At 45.5% G+C, this 19,705-nt stretch overlaps 1 protein-coding gene across 1 annotated transcript in view; it reads left to right on the top strand.

Annotated features, from left to right (window-relative positions):
* Positions 1-19,705, top strand: part of LOC138467595 (potassium/sodium hyperpolarization-activated cyclic nucleotide-gated channel 4-like) — a 2,558,748-nt gene that overhangs the window by 1,816,962 nt on the left and 722,081 nt on the right. The gene's annotated exons all lie outside the window — the stretch shown is intronic.

Genomic DNA, 19,705 nt, shown 5'->3' with positions numbered 1-19,705 from the left:
CCTACCCTTAACTACCTCAGCGGCCACGCCGTCACCACTGAAGGTAGTCGCCCGCACACCTAACCTCTAAGTACCTCACAGCTGTCCCATGCATAAGACGCATTACAATACGCCGGTGTGGCCTAAGCCCTAGGCTCTTGCCTACTAGGTAAATGCTGCAATCTGTGCACATGCACTAAAAAGGCTACGCCTTACCCACAACCACAGCAAGCCAACCTGAACAAACATACAACGCAAACGCACAAAGTCAACATAACCACCGGCAGGCATAGCCTACAGCTGAAAACATTGCCAATATCTTCACTTCGCCCTCTTTCATCCAGCCGATCCTGCAAACCATGTTTTCCAACGCCTTTCGGTGCACCGCTATCCTCCGATACACCATGGCAGCGTTTTGCGAAATCTTTGAGCACAGCACGCTTTCCTCCAGCCAACCACCAGGCACGTCCAACATTTGCCGACAGCACAGCGTGCCGTAGGCCAACGAGAGTTCGGTCCGTGGGGCTAACAGGGAAATGGGTCACACATTTTTTGGGACGTACATTTCAGTTGTATACAACAAAAATACAGGTCTGATTTCCACCAAACACACAAAAACACGCTTTCTGGGCCAAGCCCCCGCTCCTCCCACAAATTTGGTGAAAATCTGTCTCGCCGTTCGACCTGTAGCCATGCACAAACTTTTTCCCCATTCAGTCCATGGGAGAAAAAAAATGTGAGGCCACCCTATAGCCCCCCACCCTGCACAAAACCTCGCCCAACTTGGTGAAAAAATTCAGAACCAGCCATATACTTTTTTTTGCAAAGTTTGGTGAGGATTCGTCCAGGGGGAGTGAAGTTATAAGCTGACGGAAAAGTGTTCTTCCTATGAGTTTAGCAATTTAACCATAACTACACAGCCGCTACCGCGGGCCGTGTAATGTATGTATATATATATATATATATATATATATATATATATATATATATATATATATATATATTTCACCAATCTTGATGTTAGGGGGATGACCTCTCCCTAACCTTTCCAGGTCCAAAATGCCAAGGGGGAGAATCCCCTTCCCCTGGTCTTTTCACAAATGTTCACAATCTGTCGGGGTCCCAGACCCTTTTCTTCATTAACAGGTTTGATGTACTCTCTTGACAAACACTGCTATTCCAATAACACTGGTTTCTTCCTTTCACAACATGTAGGGGTCCCAGACCCTTCTTTCAATCCTTCGCAGGCTTGGGTCAGTAACCTGCCAAACACCATTATGTATTTGCCTCTCATAGTTGTCTTCCTTTTTCCATCACCCCGCTCATTGTCCCTTTGTCTGCCCCTTCGCTTCCCTGCCTTTAGGGAACATGCACACAGACTTCTCTGACCCTCAGGACCTCTCAGTCGGCTCTGGGCTGCTTCTGCGTCCTCTTGCCAAAACCCTGTTCCTTGTCCCTTGGTCTGCCCCTTTTACTTCCCTGCCTTGGAATGTGTTTACAGGCTTCTCTGACCCCCAGGACTTCTCAGCGTGCACTGGCTGCTTCCGCGAACCTGCCTCTCGGATTTGCAGCCCCGCAGCATGTGGCGTCTCTCAGCTCCTCTACTTGCAGCAGACCACACAGTCCTCAACTCTTCCTCACTAGGGCCGTCCCTATGCCAAGTCCCTGGACACTTTGAGCCTTCTCGGCTCTGTTTGGGTAGCAGACCCTTATTTCCCTTCTCTGGGAATTTAGCAGACCTGGTGCACTACCATTCTAGGTACTGCCATGAGGAAGATCGCTCTGGATGCACCTCTATTTCACAGGTGGGTCCCAGACCCTTGTTTCCCTTCTTTGGGAATGTGGCAGAAATGGTGCACTAACCTCCCAGGTACTGCCACTTGATATTACACGTGGGTCCCAGACCCTTACTTTCTTAGCTCTCTGTCTCTCAGAGTCCCCAACAGCCTTTCCGGTCCTCCAACCCTCCTGTGGGTGCTCACCAGTCTTACATGACTGCCCTTGGGGCTCTTCTCCCATTCTCTGCGCCTCTCACAGGTTACAAGGTCTGCGGTGACTCTGCAGCTGTTCCCTTGTTTTTCTGGTGGGCGAACTGGTCTGCAACCCCTTCTCGCACAGCGCAGCTTCCCTGTTTCTTGTTCCTTGAGGGAGAATTTTACCTCGGTTACATCAGTAAGGAGCTCTCCAGCTTCTTCCAGTTCTCTGTACTTAGCCAACTCACAAAGGTTCCCCCTCTCTCTGGCATGCAAACAGGTGCACAGCTCTTCTCAACAGAACACAGTTTTCGTGCTCCTTGCTCCTCCATGGAGGACTTGACAACACTTCCTGGTTTCCCTCCTCTATTTCTACTCTAGTTGGACCAATCGGAAGCCAGAAACAACTAGACTGTTCCTTGTGGTTCTCAAAGGTGATCCTCATGCTTCTGCGTTTCTCCCTCGTCACAGTACTGATCTTGCAGTTCCCTTGTGAGTCAATGGAGTTATTCTTCATCACAGTACTGGGAGAGGGATCTTCATTTAGGTAATTTCTATTCTTCCTCATCCCAGTACTTTCTAGGGGAATGGTAGGGTGACAATAACTCATAACCCTCTGAGGGAAGGGGTTGTTTTAAGGGCTGTAGGAAGGGGTCTAGGGTCAGGTGATTGGCGGGGGTACCATGTTCTCCCACAATAGTCGTCACCGGTCCCACAGGGGGTTTCCCTCCTCATGAGATCCTCCCATTGGGTAGCGGCCTCACCTCCCTGGCCTCATGGAAAGGGGCTCCCCCATGGAAGCAGCGACAATATTCTGGGATTCGTCACAGGAATCTTGTCACATAAAATGAAACAAAATTACAGATATTGGCTTAAGCCACAAAAATTCACAATGTTGCAGAGGTAAGCGAACAATATGCTTTTCGTTCTGGTGAAGCATCAGACCTATTCTTTCTGGAATATAATGAATGGCCACTCCTTGTCCCAACAAGTTTTGCATCTGAATCCGATCCCTGATTGCATTTGGATGGCCCAGTACACTAAAGGGTACACCTTGAAAAAGCACCCGGTCTATTGTAATTTTAATGGTAATTTGGTATCATTTTGCTAATTTCCTTTTACATCTGAGGGCATTCTTATGAAAGTTAGGAAATTAAAGAATTCCTGTGCCACTGGCCCCAATGGGCTGCGGAATGTTGTCCACAAAAATAATACAACTATGTGGGCCAATATATTACTTACTTTGATTATTTCTCAGAAGGCGATTCCTACCTCATAGCAATCATCATTTGTCATCCTAATATTTTAAAAAGGGGACCAGATGGATCCTGCAAACTATTGACCAATTTCTTTCAAAAAAAGTAGCAGGCGCTCCTCTCCAGAAAGAACATGGCATGATAACCTGTTCTGAGATGAGAGTTTGCAGCACACACTTTTTGCTCACTGTACCTTTCACAGATGGGAAATATCCATTTGCATATCAGTCTTTGACCCGCCCACATGGGCAGTCCAGCACAGAAATGCTATGGCAATTCCTCTCTGAACAAGAGTACCAACAGCAACCCCAGACACGTGTTTCAGCCTTGTTGGGCTTCATCAGTGAGGTGAAGCTGTGCCTCTCTGAGCACAGTGAGCAGGGAGTCCACGTCTGGTTGCCCCAAGGTAACTCAGGGTGACCAACCCCAAGTTCCTTGCAAATATTTCAAAAAAAGTAGCAGGCGCTCCTCTCCAGAAAGAACATGGCATGATAACCTGTTCTGAGATGAGAGTTTGCAGCACACGCTTGTTGCTCACTGTACCTTTCACAGATGAGAAATATCCATTTGCATATCAGTCTTTGTCCCGCCCACATGGGCAGTCCAGCACCGAGCTATGGAAATTCCTCTCTGAACAAGAGTACCAACAGCAACCCCAGACACGTGTTTCAGCCTTGTTGGGCTTCATCAGTGAGGTGAAGCTGTGCCTCTCTGAGCACAGCTTCACACACACATGAACGGCAATACATTGGATTGGCTATCTACCCTTAATGTTCCTCTAACTAATGTAGATGTACAACCTTGCCCGTGGTCAGACCACTTTTGTATCACCTTCCAATCCAAAGTGGATTCCTTTATGACCAAGTCCTCACTCCCGAAAACATTCATTTCCAGTAGAAACCGAAAAAAATTGAATAAAGAAGCATTATATCCCTGGGCACAATCCCTGAATGCCGATATGGTTAAATTAAAGGATCTAGATCAGGGTTGTCCAACATGCGGCCCGAGGGCCGCAATGAGCCATTTTATGTGGCCCTCGAAGCCCAAGAGCACAGAAAAAGCATTAGAGTTACTTTTGTATGTTTTGTATTTATTTTATACGCAGCAAGAGTCGTGGCTGCAGTTTCAGGGTAGGAATTGTAGTCCACACACATTACGATTTCCATTGGCTGAGAAACAGCCAATGGAAATACTGTTACCATGCAAGGCACATTGTAGTAGTGGCAATAAATAAAATAAATAACTGGCTTGCATGGTAATAGTATTTCCATTGGCTGTTTTTCAACCAATGGAAATCATAATCACGTAATGTGTGTGGGTGGAGTGACGGGCACACAGCGCCACCTTCACACATCTGCTTTGCCGAGCCCAGGGCAGTGCCTGCGTGAGCCAGCAGCTCAGCCCTGCCCAGGTTCACAGTGCTACATGCGGTGCATACCGAGGCCTAGTTCTCCTTGCCTCCAGCAGTGGGAAGTACTGCCTGCCATATTTTCCGACGGATGTTTGCGGCATGCAGTGCTTTTGAGCCTCCAAGATACTGCTGGCCAGATACACCGAAACACAAGTATCTGGCCAGCAGTATCTCAGAGACTCAAAAGCAGCGTGGGCTGCCTTAATTTTTGAACATTCTACCTAGGGAGGGAGGGTACAATTTGGATCACTTTTTGAAAAAAACTGCCTCCTCTGGTACTGTTCAAATTGCATCACAAAAGGAATGAATTCCCACAAGATTTTACCGCATGCGGGAATTAAGTCCTTGCCAAAATGGCCAGGCAACACAATCACGCCATCCACACCCAGAAAAGCAGCACAGCAGGTAGAATGCCTGGGGCTCTATCCAAGTTTTGTTTTTGCAACTGACAAGTGCTAACCTGGACGAGGCAAAACAGTCCTTGGGAGGTGTCCGTGCCCTTGTCGGAGGAAGGCCATCTGAGGGAGTGAATTTTCAGAGCGCCCAACACCATAGCCCACCAAATCCAATGCACTGTGTGCTTTTTAGCAGACACCATGAGGTCAATTCCCTCCCCGGTTCCTACAACATGGCCCGCAGCTCAGCTGGAGTGATCTGAGTACCGACGCACCGGCCATCCCTGGGCGCTGGGGGAGGAGGGCCCCTGGCCACTTCTAGTTCTTCATACTTTGAGATTGTGCTCACATTGCGTTTTTTCAGTTAGGTTCGTTTTTACCCATATTATCTGTTGAATTGGATTATGCTTCTTTTATTAGCACAGAAGTAATGAATGTGTATTACAGAGATAAACTGCCATGTGTATTGGGCACACTGCACAGGCAGCATCAATCATTACCACAGCAGTATTGAATGTGTATTTCAGAGGTAAGCTGCATATGTATTGGGCACAACACTGCAAAGGCAACAAAAATCATTAATACAGAAGTCATGAATGTGTATTACAGAGGTAAGATGGCATATGTATTGGGCACACTGCACGTGCTCAGGCAGCATCAATCATGCTTTGTAAAGGACAATGTTGGCCTAAATTGGGAACAGCCAGGATAAACATGTTGCTACAAAGGCATATTTTGTGCACAACCACCATGACAATGTGTTACATCAGTGACAGTGCTGTCTTACACTGTGGACACATAGATAATTAAAATGTGGTGCGTTGTAAAATGTTCTTTTCTGCTGTTGGTGACATGGAATTTTCATGTTCCCCTTCAGAACTGATTATAAACTTATGGCTTTTTGGTCAGTTTTTCTGTTGTAAAATGCACCATTTCAACCCCATATTTGAAAAAAAATTCTTGGAGGGGGAACCCACCCAAAACCCTCCCTAGATCCTTATAGCTCCCTCGCTACGCTCGGTCGCCCCCACTATTTCAGGAAAATATTAACACATAAACACTGAAAGAAATCACAAGCAGCTGACCTCAGATCATTTGATGGAGGGCCTCCCTTAGATACTCAGTGTCCCTGACACCAAAAGCTATGGTTGGGAACTGCATGGCGCATCACTGCCTGTGATGCTATTGTGTTAAAGGTCACATAATATCGCTTTTTAATATACTGCTTTGGGTGAGGTTGTTGACTTTCAGCTCGCCGGCCCACAGGGTAACAAAAAGTTAATGCTTCGGCCCCACATTCAAAAAGGTTGGACAAGCCTGATCTAGATGATATGTCAGATATGCTCATAAAGTCACTGAAAACAGTGACGCATAAGCTCGCTCCTGTTCGAAACAAAATGAAGCAAACTGTTCATAATAATAATTGGTTCTCCAAGGAATTGGCAGAATTAAAATCTAAGAAAAACTAACTTTTTCAAGCGTGGAGAAACGATAAATCAGCCAGTAATCTTAAATCATATAAAAACAGCGCGGTTAACTTTAAAAAAGAGGTTATACTAGCCAAAAGGGAGGCATTCAATGAGAGGATCACCAATGCCAGATCAGATTGCAAGGAGCTGTTTAAAATGTTAAAAGAACAAACTCACACGTCAGGTCCCACTCCTGTTCCGATCATTAAAAATAAAGCTTGGTGTACAGAAATTCAGCTAGCTATGTCTAATAACCTAGACAAGATTAAAGAAACCATAGAGACCAAAAAACGTTCATTGAATACTTCGGATCTGCAGGAGAAGATGGCACATGCCAAAATTAAAGCAACAAATCAACCCACATTTAGTTTCTCGCCCATATTGGAAGAAGAATTAGCAAAAACTATTAGCTGAAGAGCACAAGTTGTAAAGGTGATCCATGTTCTGCCATCATAATCAAGGAATGCCTACCTACCTTAATACCAGCCCTCACCAAATTTGTTAATGCCTCATTTGAGTCAAAGGTAGTGCCTATCAATCTGAAAAATGCATGGATTACACCTTTACTGAAAAAGCCCAATCTATGTCCGTTCAACCCTGCTAGTTACAGGCCTATTACGAACAACTGCCTTTCTTCTTAAGATACTAGATCGGGTGGCGTACAACCAGATCTCGTTATTTATGGAACAGAATCAAATTCTACATAATTATCAATCTGGGTTCCGTGCCAATCATGGCACAGAAACAGCGCTGCTCGCACTTAAATCCCATCTCATTCAGGGTATGGATAAGGGTCAGATTGCCTTATTGATGATTCTGGACCTCTCAGCAGCCTTTGACCTGGTGGACCATTCGATTCTGTCCACCAGGTTAAAAGAGAATGCATTTTTTTCTGAAGAGGCCATCCAATGGGTATCATCCTTCCTAAAGGATAGGCATATCAGAGTTGCCAGTGAAGTAGCAGAAGCCGGTCCCGTGCTCCTACTATATGGAGTTCCACAGGGAGCATGCCTGTCTCCGTGCTTTTATAACATCTTCATGATCCCCTTCTTCCAGATGCCGGAAGAGGAAGGGATCGTGTTTGCAAATTACGCGGATGACACGCAATGCATCCTTCCTATTTCAGGAATATATCAAAAGGACGAAGCCTCCATTAATAGAATCTATGCGAAGATCCAAATCTGGATGGTAGCTAACGGATTGGCCCGGAATAGTGCCGAAACGGAGCTCCTTTTGGTAGGTTCGCCGAGCAAACTGGACAAATTAGGAGAGGAATATAAGAAAATTAACCTGGACAATTGTGTCATTAATACCCTGTCCAAGGTTAAAACGCTGGGCGTATGTCTGGATAGACATCTAAACATGAAGGCGCAGGTGAATAGTCTTGTCTCGTCAGCCTCCTATTTCCTCAAACTCTTTTGCCATCTTCACCCATTTATTTCTGAAAAAAACTCAGAAACTTTGGCTAGAGCCATTATTGGCTCGAAATTAGACTATGGCTGTAGTCTCTTGGTGGGCATTCTGCAGTCGGAGATTCATCGCCTTCAGGTCATCCAAAATGGGGCAGTAAGAGTAGTAAAGGGCCTGAGAAAAAGAGATCACGTCTCGGAGGCCAGAAGGAGTCTCCACTGGTTACCAGTTGGAGCAAGAATTCAGTTCAGGCTCATTCTGAAAACTCAAAAATGCATTGTAGGCCCAATGCCATTGTATCTGAGGGAAGCTATTATCGTGAAAGACAAGGGAAGGTCACTGAGATCAGACAACTCAAATTTACTTGTTGTTCCTCGGCACAAGACCAATAAGACAAGACAAGGGTCCTTTGAAGTTGCGGCTCCTACAGCTTGGAACGCCCTCCCCACTCACATGAGAACCCTGGTTTCAACAGAACTCTTTAAAAAAAAGCTGAAAACACTGCTCTTCGTTTAGAGCCGTGTCAGTATTAACCATGGACTGCTTTTAGCTCTGATGTATATGTAGTTCTGTTCTGTGTTTGTTAGTCTGCGCCCATCAGCCTTCGGGTACCAGGTGCGCACTATAAATTCCTTAACATAACATAACATTAACAGTGAGCAGGGAGTCCACGTCTGGTTGCCCCCAGGTAACTCAGGGTGATCAACCCCAAGTTCCTTGCAAATATTTCAAAAAAACGTAGCAGGCGCTCCTCTCCAGGAAGAACATGGCATAATAACCTGTTCTGAGATGAGAGTTTGCAGCACACGCGTTTTGCTCACTGTACCTTTCACAGATGGGAAATATCCATTTGCATATCAGTCTTTGGGCCTCATTACGACTCAGGCGGTAAGGGTTTTACGGCGGCGTAAACAGCGCCGACCCTTACCGCCTGAGTACGAGGTCCCTTAGCGCCATGGCGGACTTAACACCTGCTTTTAGCAGGTGTTAAAATCCATGGCGCTAAGGGACCATGGAGTTAATTACGCCACCGTAATTTACGGTGGCGTAATTAACGCCTTCCCCACTCCCATTATGCCCTATGGGGCAAAAATGGGAATGGGGAAGGGTAAATGGGGATTGGGGACTTACAGCCCCGCCAAGGTCGGAATGGGGCGGTAAGTCCGCCAACCACCAATGAGGCCCTCTGTCACGCCCACATGGGCAGTCCAGCACCGAAATGCTATGGCAATTCCTCTCTGAACAAGAGTACACACAGCAACCCCAGACACGTGTTTCAGAATGTTGGGCCTCATCAGTGAGGTGAAGCTGTACCTCTCTGAAACACGTGTATGGGGTTGCTGTTGGTATTCTTGTTCAGAGGGGAATTGCCATAGCATTTCGGTGCTGGACTGCCCATGTGGGCGGGACAAAGAATGATATGCAAATGTATATTTCACATCTGTGAAAGGTACAGTGAACAAAAAGCAGATGGCTGAGAACTCTCAATGTGGTTAACAACCACTGAACAGGTTATCATGCCTTGTTCTTCCGAGAGAGGGGCGTCTGCTACCTTTGTTGAATTCTTTGAAGGAACTTGGGGTTGGTCACCCTAGGTTACTTGGGGGCAACCAGACATGGACTCCCTGCTCACTGTGCTTAGAGCAGCTCAGCTTCACCTCACTGATGATGCCCAACAAGGCTGAAACACGTGTATGGGGTTGCTGTTGGTACTCTTGTTCAGAGAGGAATTGCCATAGCATTTTGTTGATGGACTACCCATGTGGGCGGGACAAAGACTGATATGCAAATGGATTTTTCCCATCTGTGAAAGGTACAGTGAGCAAAACGCAGATGGCTGCAAACACTCAATGTGGTTAACAACCACTGAACAGGTTATCATGCCTTGTTCTTCCGAGAGAGGGGCGCCTGCTATCTTTGTTGAACTATTGACCAATTTCCCTTTTGGATACCAGAAGTAAAAAACAAAATGTCCTCCCTACTACACAAACAGATACTGGTTACGGCTACTGCTGCTGGTAAAATGGATATTTACCAATCAGGTTTTCAAAAAGGGGTGGGAACTTCGATTAATGGCCTACTTTTAACTTTCCTGATTTGCCAATCTCTTGAGAAGCGCATACAGTTATATATGGCATTTGTTGATTTGTCAAATGCCTTTGACAAAGTTAACAGACTTAAATTATGGGAAAAACATAATCTTTGGCAAAGGCCTGATTACCTTCTAAACATATTAATTAATTTGCATGCAAACTCGTCCCTTATGGTCCGATTGGAAATATCTGGGAAGATGACAGAAGAAATATCTGCGTTTGACGGGCTCTGCCAGGGTTGCATGTTGGCACCAGGGGTGCATGTTGGTGCCTGCACTGTTTAATCTTTATATTTCAGATTTGTACTGCCATTTGTCAGAAGCCAGTTATTATCCTCTGAAAATAATGACTATTCTGTTGATGTTTTTAGCAAATGCAGATGATTTTATACTTTGAGATAGAACGCATACTGGCCTTCAAAGAGCCATTAATAATTATGAGGACTACTGCAATTCCAGTGACTTAGTTATAAACACGTAATAAGATCTCCAGTGCTAAGAAGCCTTGGTCTTTTTACTGGTAGATGGACCCTTCTAGATTGAAGACGGTCAATTAATTCACCTATTTAGGTTTTTGAGTTTGCTCTAAACCCAACATAAGCGATATATATAAAAATCTGTGTCAAATGACAATGCTTGTTTGTAAGTATGGACGATTTTTGGCCCGTCCAGTAATACATTTTTCTAAATCTAAGGTGACATTGTCTTTGCTCTATAGTGTGAATTTCTTCCTTTGAAACCATTTCTTTTGGACCGTTTATGATATGATATAAGTCATTAATAACGAGCCTGTACACAAGTGTTTCTAGAGGGCTTTATTTGGAGGAAGGTCCCGGCCGTTCCCAGTTTCACCCTTTGTGCTGTCATCAGATTTCAGTTGGGTCTTACAACCTTGGTGGCCAAGACTAAGTGGCAAAATATACTCCTTTTTGGTAAATTTGAGATTGTCCAGTTAATTCCTTGTTTTCCTTACTCCAAAATTCAGTTACAAATAGTGATTCACAGATTTTAATGAATTGGGTAAAGTCCTGCAAATACATCTTGTCAGACATTAACTTGTCTAGAGACACCTTTGTAATAGATCCCATGATGGTTAGGCAAGCACTGTGGGATGTGGACTGGTGCTCAACTTGGAATTTGGTGTCATCATTTAAACTATACCGTAACTTGGTCTTGGAAGAAAAGAAACAATACACCATACCGCCCTATGTAATCAAATGACCCTCAAAGTTGATTCAAGCCAATTTTCAGAGAATCAGGCTAAATGGACATCTGGCACACAAAATAGTTGGTAATAGATCGAAAGTACAATACCACTTCCGTTTTTGTAGACTATACCTTCATATTTAACAAAGTAGGGACATTGGAACATCAGTCCCTGGAATGTATACATCTGTATAATCTGAGAATTGTAACTTTTCGGTAATTTGTTCATGAATTAACATCCCTAACACAATAGAACTCTAGCACCGTATTTTGAATGGGTACTGGAATTCTTTGATCATTGCGGCAGATTATTTTATTGCATCTGTTTTTATGCTTGTATAACTACAGTTTTTGTAATACTTTGTTATTGTTTTAATGTGACAATTAATTGAAAACAGTTTTTGTACTTTTAAACTATAGTTTATTTATTTATTGGTCATTTATATAGCACCCATACACAAGTGTTTCAAAGCGCCCCAACGCAGGTAGGGCGACGGCTACAAGGATTAACATTCTTACTAAGAATTGGTACATTCAGAATGGACAAGTGCAATGCGTTTAGAGGTACAACATAATACAGGAGGAATACAATACTGTTACAAGATATGACAAGATTATTCCACGTGCCTGACAGCAGTTACAAAATGTAAGAGCTAAACATGAAGAAGGAGGAGAGGAGGTGGGAAGTTTGGGGTAAGACGCACAAGAACACAAAATAAGTGTGAAAGACTAAAGAAGGAGAGATGAGTTTGGCGGGGAGGAGAGGGAACACTCTACACAACCATGCTCAGAGAATGGCTGCTGGAAAACACCTAGATTCAATTTTAGGCGGGTACACTAAAAATCACATGAGTCAACAGTGGCTACAGATCAGAATCTTGGTGACGCGTGGAGAGATGTGTAGGCTACTCACGGGGATGACTGCAGGAGAACCATGAATGCTGGCTGGGTGGTGGTGGACTCCAAACCGAAGACCAAATGTAAAGCAGGGAAGTAGTGGGGTGGTGAGAGAGAAAGGAGGGGGGCCCAACCAGACCAGCCAAGCCAGGAAAGGGACAGACAGGGGCCTTGGATAAAGGGCCTTAGAGGAAGGGCCGGCTCACGCCTGCCAGTGAACTTAATAGGCAAAGGAGAGAACGAGGGAGCCAATAAGAATCCTTGTTGTTGTGCCGTCTCCACGGCAACGCTCTGAGGCCCTCCAGAGCCCCGGGACAAAAGCGGCGGCCATTTGTATAGAATAAAGTATGCCGCAGATAATAAGGCCAGTGTGCACACGCTGCTGGTGTGTGTGTGTGCTCCAGATGATCATGGTGCATGAGCACTGCCATGGGAGTGCCGCGTGGGCTCACCTGCAAAAACAGACTGCAGCAGGAGATGGTCGGCGTCAGCTCGCCACAAGGCTCAGTTCAGGGTTGTGTTGCGGGGTGGAGACTGAAGGCAGGGGAGAGCAGGGGCCAGCAAGGCCGGGGAAAGCAAAGTGGAGTGGTGAGGGACAGACAAGGGCCTTGAATAAAGGGCCTTAGAGGAAGGGCCGGCTCACACCTGCTGGCGAACTTGATTGGCAAACGAGGGAGCTAATCAGAATCCCTGTTGTGCTGCAGGGTGGAGACTGTAGGCAGGGGAGAGCAGGGGGCCAGCAAGGCCGTGGAAAGCATAGTGGAGTAAATGCACAATGCGTTTCTTTTTTAAATAGCTGTGACAGTATACTATTTTTTAACACCCTTAGCTACCTCTGCCAACAAAGAGAAAAATTGATGTGTGCATGACCCATTGTCATGACACTCCTGTTGGAGGCAGAATTCGCCTTTACTAGCAAGCTTGATTGAAGATATTGCAGGACGCATAGGCTATCTCTTTGGTTGAGGGAGGATGTAGGCCTTCCTTGCTCCCCACACCCCAATGCTCTTCCCCAACAACTTTCATCATTTCTAAGAAGTAGGTCTTCAAATTGCTTTCAGTGATGACTATAGAGGAAGGTCGAAAGAGGACCAAAGTGGAGAACTTAACTGAAATAATTGGGGACCAATGGAGAACCTGAGGACTCTGTAATGAGGTGAGTCAGATTTGGAACTAACATGTATGCATCTTGGGGATACAGAGCACACATCTACTCCACCGCCAGAATCTTCAGACAGAATCTTTGCTAGGGTGACAACCTTAAACCTCTATTAGGAGTAATGTCTTGATCACAGAGATCGCCCTCAAAACCTCCTTGTCTTTTTTCGGAATCGCAAAGAGGCAAAAGTAAATCTCCTTAGCACCCAGACTGCACAAAGACCAAAAGTATGCTATTAATGCTGAGAGGTATCTAAATAATTAATGATTAGAACTAATGAGGTGTCCATCTACCATTTCTCATTAAAGTAATTCCATGTCACTTACACTTATGAAATGGAATAGAGTTTGATAATACACAATGCAGATGCAGGGCTAAAAACCTACAAAGATTCGTCATAAACACCTGCTGAAGTGTCTTATATACAGACCTAGTAAGGTAAATTGTCCCTTCATTAGTTCTAATCATTATTTCTTTAGATACTTCTCAGCATTAATAGCATACTTTTGGTCTCTGTTGTAGTCTTTGTGTCTGTAAGGTAAGACTTTCACATTTGTGATAAATCTTTCTGACCTGTATCAACCCCAGAACATTTTGTTTGGGCTTGGTAATAATTTGACCTTGTCGCTGGGTGAGGGAGAATCTTTTTCCCCTAGTCTTTTACTGTTTTTATGGGTGACCTTTTTATATCTCTCCATAGTGTGTGATTGGAGTCATAGTTTCCTATAACTTTGGGGCTTAGGCTGGGTTGTACCTTTGGGCTCCCCTGTTATTTTCTCTTTCAGGTTCTTGGGTGAACTACTGTTCCCAAGTAGTAAAGAGGGATTTTCATACCCTTTACATTTTGTACAAGTGAGCCAGCACACTCCACCTTTTGTGGAGTGCTGGGGGATACAATGTATCCCCTTTCTTACTTACCTGGTAACATTTTTGTTACCAGGTAAGTATCCCATGCCCCCAAGCCATCCTCTACCCCTACATCTCAGTTCAAGTGCTGGAACAAGGTCAAGGTACTACCGGACCTGGCTGAGGCACTACTAAGCATCCTCCAGTCACTCCCAACCACAACTAGACTTGTTCCCATAGAACTCTTCGACTCCTGGCTAAACGACTGTCTCATTCCCATAACTCCTTCCAAGTCCACTTCCTCCGGCAATGGAACCACACCCAAATGGTTTAACCCCCTCCTGAAAAAATAGCAAGCCTCCAGAACACCGCATAATAAATCAGTACTAGCCCACCACCACAGAAACTACAAATCAGAGATCCAGAAGGTCAAAAAAGCCTACTACCATGAAAGGATCCTTAACTGCAAGAGCTGCAGTAGAAAGCTCGACAGGATCATCACTGTATTCCTGAACCCGCCATGCACCGCACTACGACTGCCTCCTCACAAACACACTGCAATTCCATGTCTGAATACTTCCACAAAACATCCCTAGACAGGACGGCCGCCATCAAGCTAAACTCACCCTTTTGTCCACGCACTCTACACTGCTAGACCTTACCCCTCTGCCCTCACTCCAGAGAACCCCGGTTTCAGCTCTTTCAACCCCATCTCGAGCGAGGTGTTTGCGAATCTACTATCGTTCAGCTAACCCTCTGGCTCACTGCTTGTTCCTTGTCCCGCCTCGCTCCTCAAAGAAATCTTCACCCCCACCTGTGGAGGATAACTGGCGAGATCCATTCTCAATGACTCCCTCTCCTCTGGCACTTTCCCAGAAGTCTTCAAAACTGCACATGTCAAACCTCTGCTTAAAAAAGAATCCCTCGACAACCAATCAACTACAGGCCAATCTCCAACACCAGATTCCTGGCAAAACGTCTCGATCGCACTGCTTACTAACAGCTCAATGCTTTCGTGGAATCTAACAAACTCCTAGACCCACGCAATCAGACTTCTGTCCACGCCACAGAACAGAAACCACGCTGAGCTCTATCTGGGATGACCTCAAAGTGACAGCAGACTCCGAAGGATGCACAGCTCTTATTCTTCTTAACCTCTGCAGCGTTTGACACCATCAACCACACCATCATCCTTGACAGACTGCCCTCTTTAGGATAGGTGATTCAGCTCTCTCCTGGAACGTGTCATTCGTCTCTAATAGACAGCAAATCCCCCTCCTCCCCCTTTTCTCTCCACTGCATGCCCAGTAAACACAGCATAAGGCACCTGCCTCTCTCCCCTTCTCTTCAACCTTTACCTAACCCAATCTCCCCCGATCATCCGCTTACACAGCCTCACTTGCTACAACTATGCGGATGACACACAAATCGTCTTGAGAATTCTCAAATCGACCTCAGAACCCAGCCCACACTTAACAGCTGGTCTCTCAGACTTTGACCACTGGATGACGACCAATCAACTCCTTCTGAACCCAAGTAAAACAGAGATCATGGCACGCAGAAAATCTGCCCTATTCCCCTATTTGACTGCCTGGCCGCTCGCACTCGGCCTCCCACCCACAACCACCTCCGCTGTAAAAAACCTTGGCTGCAAAATGGACTCGGACCTAACTCTATCTCACCACATCAACAATACATCCAAAGCCTGCCATTTCCACCTTATGCTCCTGAAGCGTATCTTCCCTTACCATACCTACCCAAAAAGACTGGCTGCAGTTATGTCCTTTGTCATATCCAGACTTGACTATGCAAACTCCCGCTACCTGGGTGCACCGCCCTATCAGTTAAACAAACTCCAAAGAGTACAGAACTCTGCCGCCAGACTACTTCTCGCATTGGGACGAAGGCACCACATCTCACCGGCCCTCAGCACCCTACACTGGCTCCCAATTGGCCGCAGGGCCACCTTCAAATTCCTTTGTATTACCCACTGAGTGGTGCACAAAGCAGGCACCAAATTCCTACAAGACAAGATCATGCCCTACCCCCCGACCCGCATCCTTAGATCAAGCACTGCCCTCCTCCTAGTGGTCCCCACCTCCAATTCAACCAGGATTGGAGGTTCAGCTTTCTCACCCTGGCACCAACCTTGTGGAATTCAATGCCCCCCCCGCGCATTAGACACAGCGAAAACTACATTGCGTTCCGGAAGGCACTCAAAAGCTGGCTCTTCGCCTAACCACCCGACCTACCACCTAGGCCAGCACCTGGCGTGGCACTCCACTGACTACGGACCCTATCATAGACCATCAGGGCTGGCGATCTCCAACTCCACTACCGTCACCCTTTGTCAACTCTCATTCTGGACTTCCTTGCATCTTGTACTCATGGTGGCCCTGAATCATGCTGTTCCCATCTTCATATTGTATCATTATGTGTTACTACTGACTTCAGCAATTGTATTCGCTCTCCCTTCTTGCTTCTCCACTCTTTTTGACTGCTTACTTTGTTATCTCCGCCTCTCCCTTTCTCCCTTTTCCTATGTCCTCCCCTCCTCCACTTACTTTCATCTATGCACTTACTCTATCAGAATTGTCCCAGGACCTAGTATGATAGCAACCTTGTCTGTCTCCTCCCCCCTCCCTTTAATTGCCCATCCCCCATACAGTACTATCTGAAAGTTGTGAGGCCTAGTATCGCTTGTTTTGTTCCTCCCCTCCCTTTCTGCACCCCTCTCCCTCACCTTTTGTTTTTCTCCCGCTGCACCAGAAATGTCAGGCCTAGTACAGTAGTCGCCTGTCTGTTTCCAGTTCCTTCCCACTCTCCCCCTCCCTTCCTTATCTATGTCTTAGCTCTTGCACTATCTGAAATGTCGTCAGGCCGAGTATGATAGTTAATTTCACATCCTTACTGTTCATCGCCTGTAAGAATGTCATTGTATTTTCCCTTGTTCCCTCCCTTGCCTTGAAGCTTTTTGAAACACATTGTGTATAGGCGCTATATAAATAAACTATCGTATCATACCTAGGCCCTCTGCTCAGATGTGAATCCCAAATCGTAGTGCCACCTTGACAGAATTCTGCACCTGAAAGAATGTATTCATCACCTCACCCGCAGGAACTCGGAACATACTAATGCCTAATGCTAGCTATCGCCATTAACTAGGGGCGATTGTGCTAGACTCGTAACCCAAGGACCAACACTCTTAAGCTTGATCAAGGCCATGCAATAATACACCACACAGTCAACCCTAGAAGGCACTTGCCTGCTAACGCTACGCACCTGGAAATCCCATAGCAGAGCTAGACATCGGAGAGCCGTCCAATAGTTAAGCTGCCAACTACTCTTGCCATTGAATGTATATAACAGAACCTCCCTTCGGTAATCCATCTAGCAGAACGAGAAACCCACACACTAATTCAACACTTATAAACTTGATAACTTATCTGCAAATATGCACTACGCTATCAAACCAGGGTCTACCGACACTTGCTAATCCTACACCTCTGGAAATTCCTATGAAGAACTATAGCAAGGAACGTTCTAGCACTAATTTGCTGCTAATCGCGACTATCTGGGTATGTCCAAGTAGAAATACCTATCAGGGATCCGATGTAACAAAACACAGACTGTGGATAGCGCTAGCAGCTGTGCAGTTGTGCAAGCTACACCTAATAGCCCAAACTAAAAATGAGCAACGTATTTTGTATTTTCCATACTGTGTGCAAGCCAGGAATCCATTATGAAACTTGAGGTAACATTAGAAATTGCAACAGTTAAACCTCAAAGGAAATATTTTGTAGTGTCACATTATATACCAGACATGAATCCTTTTCAGCTGTATTGAAATTACCACAATGTCCTGTCACTACATAGAAACTGCAAAAAAACCTTTAGAATATTTTACATTGAAATGTTATACTGACCCAGCTTTCCAATTTTGTGTCTTTAAACATTTCACTTAATATGTTTTTAAAATTACATCATTCATTTTAGGTAATTACTCTAGCCCACTTTGAGACTGCCTCTGCCTAGCTTTGAAAACATATTACGTGCAAGAGTTAAAAGTGAACAAAATGTGTTTGAATGAAATGTGACTCTCATCTAACACGTAGGTTTTTCTAACCGTTATGTGTTCCCTGCTTCGATGAGTAAATGGTCTTTTAGATAACACAGCAGTTTCAGACCTGCATTCCATGCATTCTGCTCCTTCAGCCAATAATGTTTAGATTGCTTTTTTTCACTTTGAGAATAAATTGGCATATGGGTTTAGCGTTGCCAGTCATTTCACTTTGCACCATCTGATGAAGAAGTCTGCATACATTGCTCCATCTCTGCATAATATTTTCAGTAAGTTAATTAAAAGGTATTAAAGCCTGCATTTTGTGTTATTTGAAAATTTGACTAATAAAGAGCCCAACCTTTCTTTACAACCCCATCCAGAAATACATGTGTTCATGAGTCCCTATTTCTGTGAGCACTTTGCCCATCCATGTGCGACAAGTGGTGAGTGCTGGGAAGTGTTGCCGAGCAATCTTTGCCATGGTATGCTTGCCACACACCTATCTGTTGGTGTAGAAGAGACAAGGCTTGCACTTTCAATAGCACCACAGAGTTGCTATAGTGTTAAGGACTTTGCACGCTGTTAATGTCTCTGACATGGTCTCAGTTGCTTCCTGTGTCCTCTGCCTTGCAAGCACCACGCGCACACTCCGGTGTGCAGACTTCTGTCCAGCACCTTGACCGGAGTGCTGCTGATATGCTTCTGCCCAGGCAAACTCAAGAGGGTGTCAATGTTTGTGCTCACCTGTGACTTTTTGCAAGACAAAGTGACTGCAGACTGGCTGCGTCAGCCTTTGTGACGTGAGCAGGTTTCGTGAAGATAAGGGCGAGACCCTCCGGACGCCACCCTGCCTGTTGGACCGATAACCCAGGCCAGCTGACTACCGGAGAAAATTGCCAGTAAGCAGAAGAAAAACCCTCAAAATGGAGGGAAAACCCTGCTAGATCAATTGCAGAGGGTACTTGAATGCTGAGGTAATGAGATATGATATGATATTTTATTTATATCGCGCTCATACACAGCTGTTTCAGAGCGCGACAAGGCAAGGGAGGGGAACAGGGGAGAACGAAACAACGATCTTAGATAGAAATACAAAGCAGGAACAAGAACGGGGAATCACCAGAGAGAGTACAAGAACAAGGGAAGCCTGGTAGAAAGGAGAATCAGCAAATAAAACAGGATCTAGGGAAGAAACAAGGAAAAAGGGAACCAAAGCAGAAGCGCTGAGCTAGGTACCAACCTAGCGTTGAGACGCAAAGATCCTGATACAGCGTCCTATGTTATGTCTGTGAAAACCGGAAGCAGGTCTGATACCCGCAGAACAAGGATAATGACTAGAGCGTACAGTCCGTACAGTCCATGTCAAACACAAAGACCATTGGTGGAAAATCGTGACAGCGAGCCCCAGGGAGGAGCAAGAGCTCTTGTCTTCCATTACACTTCCTTCGGTCTACAGAGCTCTGCGACAGGCCACAGACCCCCTCGAGCCCACTGTCACCTCTGCCTTTCCGCCAAAGATCTGTTCAACCGGCTCCCACTGGCACCTCAA

The sequence above is a fragment of the Ambystoma mexicanum genome, chromosome 4q (assembly GCF_040938575.1).
Source record: "Ambystoma mexicanum isolate Mex_15411 chromosome 4q, UKY_AmexF1_1, whole genome shotgun sequence".
Classification (NCBI taxonomy): domain Eukaryota; kingdom Metazoa; phylum Chordata; class Amphibia; order Caudata; family Ambystomatidae; genus Ambystoma; species Ambystoma mexicanum.
This window is presented reverse-complemented; position numbering and strand designations above follow the sequence as displayed.